This window comes from Vigna unguiculata, chromosome 3, assembly GCF_037176805.1.
Source record: "Vigna unguiculata cultivar grain cowpea cultivar isolate G323 ecotype 2 chromosome 3, ASM3717680v1, whole genome shotgun sequence".
Classification (NCBI taxonomy): domain Eukaryota; kingdom Viridiplantae; phylum Streptophyta; class Magnoliopsida; order Fabales; family Fabaceae; genus Vigna; species Vigna unguiculata.
The window spans coordinates 36,026,553-36,038,296 of NC_140794.1; the positions used below are offsets into that span (position 1 = coordinate 36,026,553).

Sequence of the window (11,744 nt, forward strand, 5' to 3'; positions counted from 1 at the left end):
GGAGAGAAGAAGAGCACATTTGAGCAGATCAAAAGCATACTAGTAGTGGATGAGTATGCTGATGTCTTCCTACACGAGATTCCAGAATTGCCACCGAGTAGGGATGTGGATTTCTCTATTGATCTCATCCCTGGAGCGGGACCAGTTTCTATGGCACCATACAGAATGGCGCCAACCAAGTTAGCTGAACTGAAGAAGCAAATTGAAGACCTGCTTGAAAAGAAGTTCATCAGACTCAGTGCATCACTGTGGGGAGCACCGATATTGTTAGTGAAGAAAAAGGACGGTGGTTCCAGATTATGTGTTAACTATCGGCAATTGAATAAGCTGACCATAAAGAATAAGTACCCATTGTCGAGGATTGATGACTTACTAGATCAACTAAAGGGAGCTGCGGTGTTTTCAAAGATTGATTTCAGGTCTAGGTATCATCAGATCTTGGTCAAGCCAGAGGATGTGCAGAAGACGGCTTTCAGGTCACGCTACAAGCATTATGAATATGTGGTGATGCCATTTGGGGTGATTAATGCTCCTACGATCTTCATGGATTACATGAACAGAATTTTCCGGCCGTACTTGGATCAGTTTGTTGTTGTGTTTATTGAGGACATAGTCATATATTCTGAGAGCCGGGAGGAACACGCAGAGCATCTGAGAGTGGTGTTGGAAATCCTCAGAGAACACCAGCTGTATGGGAAACCATCGAAGTGTGAATTTTGGCTCGATGAGGTACAATTCTTGGGTCATGTAATATCAGCCCAGGGGATAAGAGTGGATCCGGTTGAGATTGAAACGGTGGTAAAATGGGAGAGACCGCAGACCATTATCGAGGTGAGGAGCTTCTTGGGTTTTGCAGGTTACTACATGAGATTTGTGGAGGGTTTCTCTAAGAGGGTGAATTCGTTAACTCAGCTCACTAGAAAGGATCATCCTTTCGCTTGGACCGATGAATGTGAAACTTGTTTTGAGGACATGAAGCGAAGGTTGACGACTGCACCGGTGTTAGTCATTCCAGATCTAAATAAGATGTTTGAGGTATATTGTGATGCCTCATATCAAGGGCTGGGTTGCATGTTAATGCAAGAGAAACGGCCAGTCCCATATGCATCTCGTCAGTTAAAGGTGCATGAGAAGAACTATCCTACTCATGATTTGGAACTAGCAGCAGTAGTCTTTTCCCTCAAGACTTGGAGGCATTATTTGTATGGAGCACAGTTCCAAGTATTCAGCGATCACAAGAGTCTGAAGTACTTGTTCGACCAGAAAGAGTTGAATATGAGGCAGAGGCGATGGATAAAGTACTTAAAGGGTTACGACTTTGAGCTGTTATACCATCCTGGTAAAGCTAATGTCGTAGCAGATGCCCTAAGTAGGAAGAGGATCCATGTGTCAACCATGATGATTAAGGAGTTGGAGTTGTTAGAGAGGTTGTGAGACATGAATCTGGGGCTGGATATGGGGCAAAGTCATATACGGTGCAACATGTTAAGAATTACCAATGAGTTTTTAGATGAGGTTCGGGTGGAATAGGGAAAGAATCAAGAGCTACAACAGATAATAGGTGAGCTAGGTACAGATAAGAGAAAAGATTTTAGGATGGGTAAAGACGGCATCCTGCGTTTTAGAGAGAGGGTGTGTGTACCCAGGAATCGGGTATTGAGGAAGATGCTCTTGAAGGCGACCTTAGCATACATCCAGGAATGACTAAGATGTATAAAGACTTGAAGGCGACCTTCTGGTGGACTGGAATGAAAACTGATGTGACAGATTATGTAGCATCGTGCTTAGTGTGTCAAAAAGCGAAGATCGAGCATCAGAGGACAGGGGGTACGTTGGAGCCTCTTGAGATTTCTCAGTGGAAAATGGACAGCATTTCCATGGACTTTGTTACGCATCTACCAAGGTCAGTGAGGGGGCATGATTCCATATGGGTAATAGTGGATAGATTGACGAAGTGCGCACACTTTCTACCCATTAATCAGAAGATGTCTCTAGATAAACTAGCAGAGCTGTATGTTAGGGAAATACTCGGATTACATGGTGTGCCTGCGAGTATCATATCAGATAGAGATCCGAGATTCACCTCGAGGTTCTGGCAATCGTTGTAGAACACTTTGGGCACTCAGTTGAGAATGAGCTCGGCATATCATCCTCAAACTGATGGCTAGTCTGAGAGAATCATATAGTCTCTGGAGGACTTATTGAGAACATGTCTTCTGGATCACCTCGGGACATGGAGTGATGTGCTATAGCTAGTGGAGTTCACTTATAATAACAACTACCATTCCAGCATTGGGATGGCACCTTACGAGGCCTTGTATGGTAGGAGATTTTGGACACCTTTGTGTTGGCAGCAGGATGGAGAGTCTGTGGTTCTTGGCCCATAATTTTTACAATAGACTATTGAGAAAGTAAGGGTAATACAAGATCAAATGCGTGCAACTCAGAGTCGGCAGAAATCCTACGCAGATAAGAGGAGGAGGCCACTTGAGTTTGAGGCAGAGGACCACGTGTTCCTCAAGGTTACCCCTACAGCAGGTATTGGGAGAGCATTGAAGTCGAGGAAGTTAACTCCTCGATTCATCGGTCCATATCAGATTACGAGGCGAATTGGACCGGTGGCGTACGAGATTGCATTGCCACCTCACTTGGCAAACCTGCACAATGTCTTCCACGTATCACAGTTGAGGAAGTATGTGGCGGATCCTACTCATGTGCTGGAACAGGATGATGTCCAGGTGCGTGAGAATCTAACTTTGGGAGTGGGACCGATGAGAATTCTGGATTCTCAAGTCAAACAACTCAGAGGGAAGGAGATTCGGACTATGAAGGTTCTTTAGGACGAGGTAACCCAGGATATGATTTGGGAGATGGAGGATCTCATGAGGAAGTCTTATCCTCACCTCTTTGCTGGTAAGTCCTATTTTCGAGGACGAAAACTTTTAAAGGTGGGAGAATTGTAAGACCCGTGAAAATTAACTAATTAAATAATTAATTAACTAATAAATGCGGGTAGAAAGTGCCTTTATGGCATTAATTATTGGTTTTTGTGACGTGAAAAAGTACTAGCGCAAGTGGTTGAGAGTACTTTGATTGTGTGAGAGTACTTGGGTTTGAGTCCTATGTATGTCATTTATGTGTTGATTGTTTTATTATTGATTTTTAATAATATGTATGGGTATGGAATTGGCATTGTGATCTTATCATGATTGGAATGTACCGCTAACATGACTTGGTTGAATTGGTTATGCACTTGAATGGTGACTAAGTGGTCATGGGTTCAAACTTGGTTGGGAATGAAATTGGAACTTTATTTTTTTTAGTGTAGTTTTGGAGGGAATATGAGAGGGCAACAGTAAACCTAGAAGGGGCAGCCAAGGAAGGGGCTAGAAATCATCTTATAATGATAATTAAATGAGACTTAACCCCACCAAAAATCCTAAATTCGTTTCAGCCCTTTAACCCAATAATAAGACACATATAAAAGGCAAAAATTGAGGTGGAAAGGGGCTTTTGCAATTATTTTCGTTTTGGGTGAGAGGAGAGCGGAAATTGGAAGAGTGAGAGGTTGAATTGAGAGTGCAAGGGCTGAGTGAGAGAAAGAGGTGGAAGCAAGGAATTTGGTGCACCAAGGAATCCCTAGTCTCTTTGCAAATTCAATCAAGAATCCAGGTTAGGGGTGCTGAAATTATGTGTGTTTTGATATTGCTTGTGTTGTTGCGTTTTGTTATCCAATTGGGTCCTATATGATGTAGTTTTTGGTATATTATACACTGAAATTCGTGATGCACATGAGGGAATTTGGGGGTTGTGAGTTAGCACTGTCTTATTTGAATTTTGGACTAAATGCATGAAGAAAAGGGGTTTATACACTGTAAATATGGGAATGGTGTGAAACTTGGAGATTGGGAATTTTATGGAGTCTATATTGTGCCTATGTGTTGTTGCAATGTGTGTAAATTGGTTTGGTAAGAATAAGAATGTCTTTTGGTATGTTTGTGCATTGTTAGAGTGAACTGTACGCGTGATCAAACTCGAAACCCTACAAGTCTTGCCCAAGCGACTCCATCTCACCTAAGCGAGAGTTGCAGAGTCTTGTTTTGGTCCTGGTTCGCATTACTCGCTCAGGCGAGAGACGCTCGCCTAGGCGAGGTCGCGAGGAAACCTGAACCATTTTTGAGTGCGATATCTCGCCCAAGCGAGACATATTGGGGTTCTAAGCGACAGGGTACTCGCTTAGGCGAGAACGACTTGCCTAAGCGAGGTCGCGATGAGAAAGGAGGTTTGTTTGCTTGAATCCTCGTTTAGGCGAGGTGTGGGTTATTTTGAGCAATGGTATGGCTCGCCCAGGCGAGATGATGTCGCCTAAGGATAACATGTTTATGCCATTGTTTTAAGCTCCCTCAGGCGAGCTGGACTATCCTAAGAGAGACTGAGGGTCTAGCTTGGGTGAGAGTCCCTAGCTTAAGCGAGTTTATGCGAAGTTCCATGTTTGTGTGTGCTTGTGTGTGTGATTTGGCTGATTTATTCTAAGTATAGGATGTATATGCATGTGGTGTGGTGTTTGGGCTTGAAGGACTATGTCCAATAGGGGTCTGGGATGTGCTTGGTGGTTGGACACATGATGGGCATGGAACTAGTTGAGTTCCTGTCGGCTACTAATGGGCGAGGAGTCCTTAGTAAGGTGATTACATGTGTCGGGCGTTCGATGGGCAAGGAACTGATAAGTTCCCGTCGGCTACTATTGGGTGAGGAGTCCATAGTATGGTGATTGCGTGCGTGCTAGGGTCCAAGTATGAAACTTGGATGTTTTACTATAAATGAGGAGTCTGTAGGGCAGGACTATGAGCGGGATAGGCTCATAGGGTTGGACCATGAATGAGTTAGTTTTGTCGGAGCATAGGGAAGTCCAAGACCTAGTTCATGTATATAACTCATGAAGGACTATGAGGTCATGGTTGGGTTATTTGAAAATCATGAAATATTAGTTATGTTATTTTGGGATAGGTGGCATATTTATTTCATGTATTTTGTTTATATATTGTGCATAGCTCACCTTTTCTGTGTGTGTGTGGCGATGATCGAATGATTCGTTACCCCGAAGTAGATGATTTGACAGGTGGGCCAGGAGATGCATAGACTCAGAGCGAGGGATAGCTTGGAATTTTGTTTATATATTATTATTTTGATTTTGAGATAAATATGTAACTCTTTGGGAGCCATGTAAATATTGTTTTAGTTTTATGAATTATGGACTCTTGGTTTTATGACATGTATATTAAAGTTTTTAATTTTCCCGCGTTTTTGGGAAAACATATTTCTATTTCATGAGGTATTTACTTTCATTTCGTATTTATTTATTAAATATTAGTAATATTCCTTAGGGATGTTAAAGCCATTGCATCCATTGCTGGAAACACGAGCAAGCCTCCATCACACAGCAACAGATCTGCACTGCGTCCAACCTTTCAGCCACGCAGTCGGGCATCATCTCGATGCTGCCATCACCATCAATTGCCAAGAATCCTATTTTGAAAAAGCAGTGGAATAGACCTATTTTCTATTACTGTGTTTACAATCTTTTATTTGTGTGACATTCATTCTTTGCATATCAAAACTCCCATATTTGTATTCTTACCAATTTTAATTGCATTTTTAAGTATCAAATATTTTAGATCAATTCCGTATTCGTTGTGAGATGAATCAGGGTTATCTTAACCCTAACTAGTTCGTTCACTACTAATTTGGCAATACTGAAGTTGCTAAAGTTAAGTAGTGATAATTTGATCGCCTAACGACAGCGATATCACTAACTTAAGATCATTCCAATATTCAATTGAAGGTTCATTACTTCTTAGCCTCTCTTGGACTATAGAAGTCTACCAATACATATCATACCCTTGAAAGCTTAGGGTAGCTAGAGGCACTTTCCTTTCTTCACTAACTTGACGTCAAGAGATAAATTCATCTTCCTTGTGGTTTTTCTTTCAATTTTCGTGCTGTACATTACTTCCTTTGATTGTCTTGTTGTTTTTCTTCTTTTCACCTCATTGGTTATATGGTTCTTATCATTGTTCCTTTGGAACCATTCGGCCATTGTGCCTAAGACCTCAACCATGGTGAATTTGTGTGTGATAGAGGCCATACCCCACCAAATTAAAACATATTAAATGCAGTATATGAAAGTGAACCAAGTCGTCTCCCAACGACCAATATTTTCATTCAAAGTGAAATTTCCAGATAAACACAACAATAACACAAAGGGGGGGGGTTGGCAGATTTACGGATGCAACGCACAATTGAAAACTTCAATGCAGACGTGTAAAATTAATGTAAAAATAGTGTTCATTCTTTGCTTCAAATGAACATCCACCAATCACGGATTACAACTCAAAATTATTATATTAACTCTAATGAGACCCGAATTAATTACTAAGTGCAAATGAACTCGAACTTAAATGCAATTAAGCAAAGCACACAACCATGAATCTGCTACAATTCACTAAGCATGAACACATAATGATTCCACTCTGCAAATTAAGCAAAAACAGAACGATTTCTTCATTTAAACCCAATGCAAATTCAAAATTGAGAGATTAACATAACTCCACCGAACAAAACACTAGTCTCAAGGTTTCAATCCATTCTCTACAAAGAATGAACACGTAAATTTAGTTCCTCATGGAATCCGAATAAGGCTTAAACATAAATTTTTGATTCAACCATCCAAATTAGTGCAAATTGATGCAGAAAACCTAAATTGGTGTAGGAATCGAAAATGAGCAAGGAAAGAAAGGGGCAACAACGAAAACAACAACAAAAAATGAGAATACTTCAATATAAATGTTACCCAAATGGTAGAAAACGTTAATACAACTTCAATGTGTTGTCCACGGCTCATAAAACGTGAAAAACCAATGGAAAATGTGAAAAATTCGCTTGTGCCACCATGGGTCACCTTCCAAAGCTTAAAAACAAGAAAAATGGAGGTTTGAGAGAGTGTGGAAGAAGAAGGAGCGGCTGGTCTCCCCCATGCAGACCTAATTTTGTGGTCATATCACCCCTGCCACTCATATTTACAAAACTGCCACTCTGCCACTCAGATTTACAAAAATGCCACTCTGGGCCTCAAATGTTGACCCATTGACTTTGCTGACTTGGTAATAACATGGAAATGATATGGAAATGATGTGGCAATGATGTGGAAAGTCTCTTCAACTAAATATTAATGTCCAAGCTCCAAAATTGCTTCACCCAAATACCTAAAAATAATTAAAAACAAAAATTAGGCCAAATAATGTGAAATTAGTCCAAATTTGGAACAGTGGCCCAATAAAGCCCAACAGATGAAAAACACTCTAATGATGAACAATTAAGCACTAATCAACTGTCTAATAGGTGCACAAAGGCTAGTGGAATAGAAGAAAATAATGACTCATCAGTGTGCCTTTTACATTTTCGTTTGAGTCTTATTCATTTTCTATTTCATCTATTTGAGTCATTTTAATTTTCTCATCCATATGTTTTGTCTAGAGTAATGTTTAGTTCAATTATGTCTTAAATTCCTTTATTTAGCTTTCCATTTTGTGTGTTTACAGTCTATTTTTACTGTTGTTTTGCTGTTGTTTTACTGTTGTTTTTGTTTCATAAATACACCTTCTTTTCTCCCTTAGAGCCTTGGAGATGAACCTTCACATCTAGATAACCTTTGTTATCTTAATGTCCAGTGGGAATCTTTCTTGTGCTTGCTTAATAACCTAAGTTTCATTTTTGTTTCTAGTGTGCTTTTAATATTCGTATTTGAGTTCATACTTGTTAATTAGTTCTTCGCAAGTTCTTTGAGTTAATTTCCATTGTGTTTCCTTGAGTTTCATAATCTTCTTTTGATTCCTTTAAGTTTCCTTCTCTTTTTGTTTCTATTAAAATGCAAATGATCAAGCATAGTGTGGTGCTGATTCTGATTTGTGGTGGAAACTAGCTACTGTCAGACCTATTAAAAAAAAGAAAAAGAGCACAAAAAGAGTACAAGCAAGTGCCAAAAATAATCAAAAGAAAAGATCAAAAGAAAGTGGCAAAAGAAGTACACTAGAATCACTACCATCACTTGAGTTTGAGAGCATTATTTTGTTGCATTTTACTGTTGTTCTAGTTTCTGTCTATCTGTACACTTTCTGTATTTGTTTTATCACAAAAAATTGGCTATTGCAAATCCAGATCTGATTTTTGCCTCTACTAGCTAAAACATAGACGAAGAAAAGAAAACAAAAATCATTGAAAAATGTTAAGAAATGAAGAAATGATAAATCACTGAAATAAACGCTGATTTTCACGTTTTTGGATTGGCAGTGGTTGAAAATTAAAATTTTGTGCAGATTTCTAGCTTTTTTTTTGGTTGTTTTTAATCCACTCTAGTGCCATTCTTTAGGTAATTCATTTAAGTGCTTAACTTGTTTCTTTGCCTTATTTCTAGTTTGTCTTTCTTTGTTAAATCTTTGAGTATGTTTCATGTATATTCCACTTGAGTTTAGCTCTTCTTTCATTTAAGCTTTTCTTGTGTTTTCCTTATTGGCTTCTTTGGTTTGGTGTTACATTCTTGGTGGAAGATTTCTTTGGAGGTAACCAAATATTAAAGGTAGCATCCTAGGAGGTGGAAACCAAAGTGGAACTCCAATCTACAAGTGAAGTTCACAAAGGAAAAAATTAAAAGCAAACACTTGAGTGAGACAAAAGAAGAAAGAAAAGAGTGGAGTGAAACACTTGAAGACTTTTAAAGTTTGCGCAAATTTGTGATTGTATTCGTTTGAGTTGTATTTGTTCAAGTTTTCTTTCTTGTATCATTTTGGACTAATTAAGTGTCTTGGGGGAGCCTTAGGTGTTCTCTCATCTCTTAATTAGAACCTTCTTAAATAGTAAAAGCGCTTGTAGAGGGTGAGTGTGTCTTGCAACATCAAGCCTCACCAAAGTAGGCCGCATAGTTTGACTCTAAATCTTTTTTGTTTTTGTTGCTTAATTGTTAATGTGTCTAATTCTATTTTAGAAGTTTTGTGCAACATTCTTTGAATTACTTTGGCAAGGAAATACTTGGTATGTAAGGAATCCAAGTGATTCACCTCTCTTTCTTGGAAGATAATTCAAGAACTTTGCTATTTACTTCTTCTTTAGAATTTCTTAGTTAGCTTTTAGTAATCATGGCTAGTCAACCCTCCCTACATAGTGCAAGTGATTATGAGGATTCAATTCATAGTTTGAAACATGTTTGTCAACAACTCAAATCACTTGAATTATGGAGACAACAAGAGGCAATTTACAAGGTGAAAGATCAATTGGAAATATATGGCCAAATTGCTCTCTTGGAGGAACAAATCAAAGCTTTAAAGAAAAGAGATGAGAAAATCCAAAATAAGCTAAAAAGTAAGAGTAATTCTAGCAAAGGGTCTAGAAGTGGAGCTTCAATATATGAAGAAGAGGAAGGATTAAGATTAGGAGAATATTATCAACAACCTTCCCACATTAGGAGACAAAGAAAAGACCCTACTCCTAGAGAAGTTAAAGTAGACTTGCCTCACTTTCAAGGAAAGGATGATGTTGAAGCTTATTTGGATTGGGAGATGAAGGTTGAGCAACTTTTTGCTTGCCATCAAGTTAGTGAAGAAAGGAAAGTGCCTCTAGCTACCCTAAGCTTTCAAGGGTATGCTATGTATTGGTGGACTTCTATAGTCCAAGAGAGGCTAAGAAGTAATGGACCTTCAATTGAATATTGGAATGATCTTAAGTCAACCCTTAAGAGGAGACACATTCCCTCCTACTACAATAGGGAGCTCATGAGCAAGCTCTAAAGACTCCAACAAAGAAATATGTCTATGAAAGAATATAGACAGAAAATGGAGTTACTTATGATGAGGGCGGGAATAATTGAGGAAGAGTCCATTACCATTTCTAGATTCTTAAGTGGCTTAAACCTTGATATAAGAGATGGAGTTGAGCTTCTACCTTACCAAGATTTGAATGATTTAGTGCAAATATGCATTAAGGTAGAACAAAAAAATTTGAGAAAATCTTTTTCAAAAAGAAATCAAGCTCAAACTAACTCTTATGTTAAAAAGGATTTTAAGAAGGAAAAGAAAAAGGAAGAGCCACCTAGGAATCTAGGAAAAGGTAAAGACAAAGAGGGGAGTGCATCATCACACACTCGTACAAGTGAAATCAAATGTTTCAAATGTCTTGGTAGAGGTCACATAACATCTCAATGCCCCACCAAAAAGACCATGATTCTTAGGGGTGTTGATAGATATAGGAGCGAAGATGAAAATGAAAGTGAGAGTGGAAGTGAGGAATCCAATGAGTCTAATATAGAAGATGTTCACCCTTGTGAAGGGGACGTTTTGATGGTTAGAAGGATCTTCAACAACTAACCTATTCCAAAAGCACTAACACAAAGAGAAAACATATTTCACACAAGGTGTAAAATTTTGGAAAACATTTGTTCTCTAATTGTGGATAGTGGCTCGTGTAGTACTAGGCTGGTTGACAAGTTGTATTTGACTGTCTTACCTCATCCAAAATCTTACAAACTTCATTGGCTTAATGAAGATGGGGATTTGGCAGCCAATCATCAATTAAAGGTCAAATTTTCCATAGGGAAATATGAAGATAGTGTGCTATGTGATGTAGTACCTATGGAAGCTTGTCATATCTTATTGGGGAGACCTTGGCAATTTGATAAGAAAACCATGCACAATGGTCTCACCAATGAGATTACCTTTACTCACAAGGCTAAAAAGTTTGTTCTTCATCCTCTTTTGCAATCACAAGTGGTTCAGGATCAACTTCAAATGAAGAACAAAACAGAAAAAGAGAAAGATGAGAGAAAAAAAAGTCCAAAAGCTAAATAAAGATGAATCTGAGGCCGGAGAGATTGGTGTTCCTTCTCCCAAGGTCATTCAAAATGAGAACATTTTAACCATGAAATATTTAAATCAAGTTCTCAATATTGACCAACCTTCATGGCTCCTGCTGTGTAAAGGAACACTCACATGCACTGCCACATCTCTTGAGCTTAAGAATCTACCTCCTAAAATTGAAAATCTTTTAAAAGAGTTTGAGGATATATTCCCTAAAGAAGGGCTTGCTGGGCTTCCTCCCTTTAGGACAAATCCTCAAGAAACAAAGGACAAATCCTCAAGAAACAAAGGAGAAAGAATCCCAAGTCCAAGAGTTTTTGGAGAAAGGTTGCGTTCAAAAGAGCCTTAGCCCTTGTGTTGTGTCTGTTTTGTTAGTACCTAAAAAGGATGGGTTATGGGAATGTGTTGTGATTGTAGAGCCATAAATAACATCACCATTAAATATAGGCATCCCATTCCTAGGCTTGATGACATGCTTGATGAATTGCATGGGTCCCTCATGTTTTCTAAAATTGATCTAAAGAGTGGTTATCACCAAATAAGAATCAAAGAAGGTTATGAGTGGAAAACCGCTCTTAAGACCAAATTTGGATTATATGAGTGGTTGGTGATGCCCTTTTGGCTTACTAATGCACCTAGCACATTCATGAGGCTAATGAATCACGTTCTTAGAGAGTGCATAGGAAAGTTTGTGGTTATCTACTTTGATGACATTTTGATCTATAGCAAGAGCTTGCATGAGCACATAGACCATCTGAGGTCTGTCCTTACCATCCTTAGGGTAAATAGTTTGTTTGCAAATAAAGAGAAATGCATTTTTTGTGTAGATAGTGTTATTTTCTT

General features: G+C 38.8%; 1 pseudogene; it reads left to right on the top strand.

Moving 5' to 3' along the window:
• Nucleotides 1-9,188: 9,188 nt before the first annotated feature.
• Nucleotides 9,189-10,892, top strand: LOC146887789 (uncharacterized; annotated as a pseudogene).
• The last annotated feature ends 852 nt before the right edge of the window (nucleotides 10,893-11,744 follow it).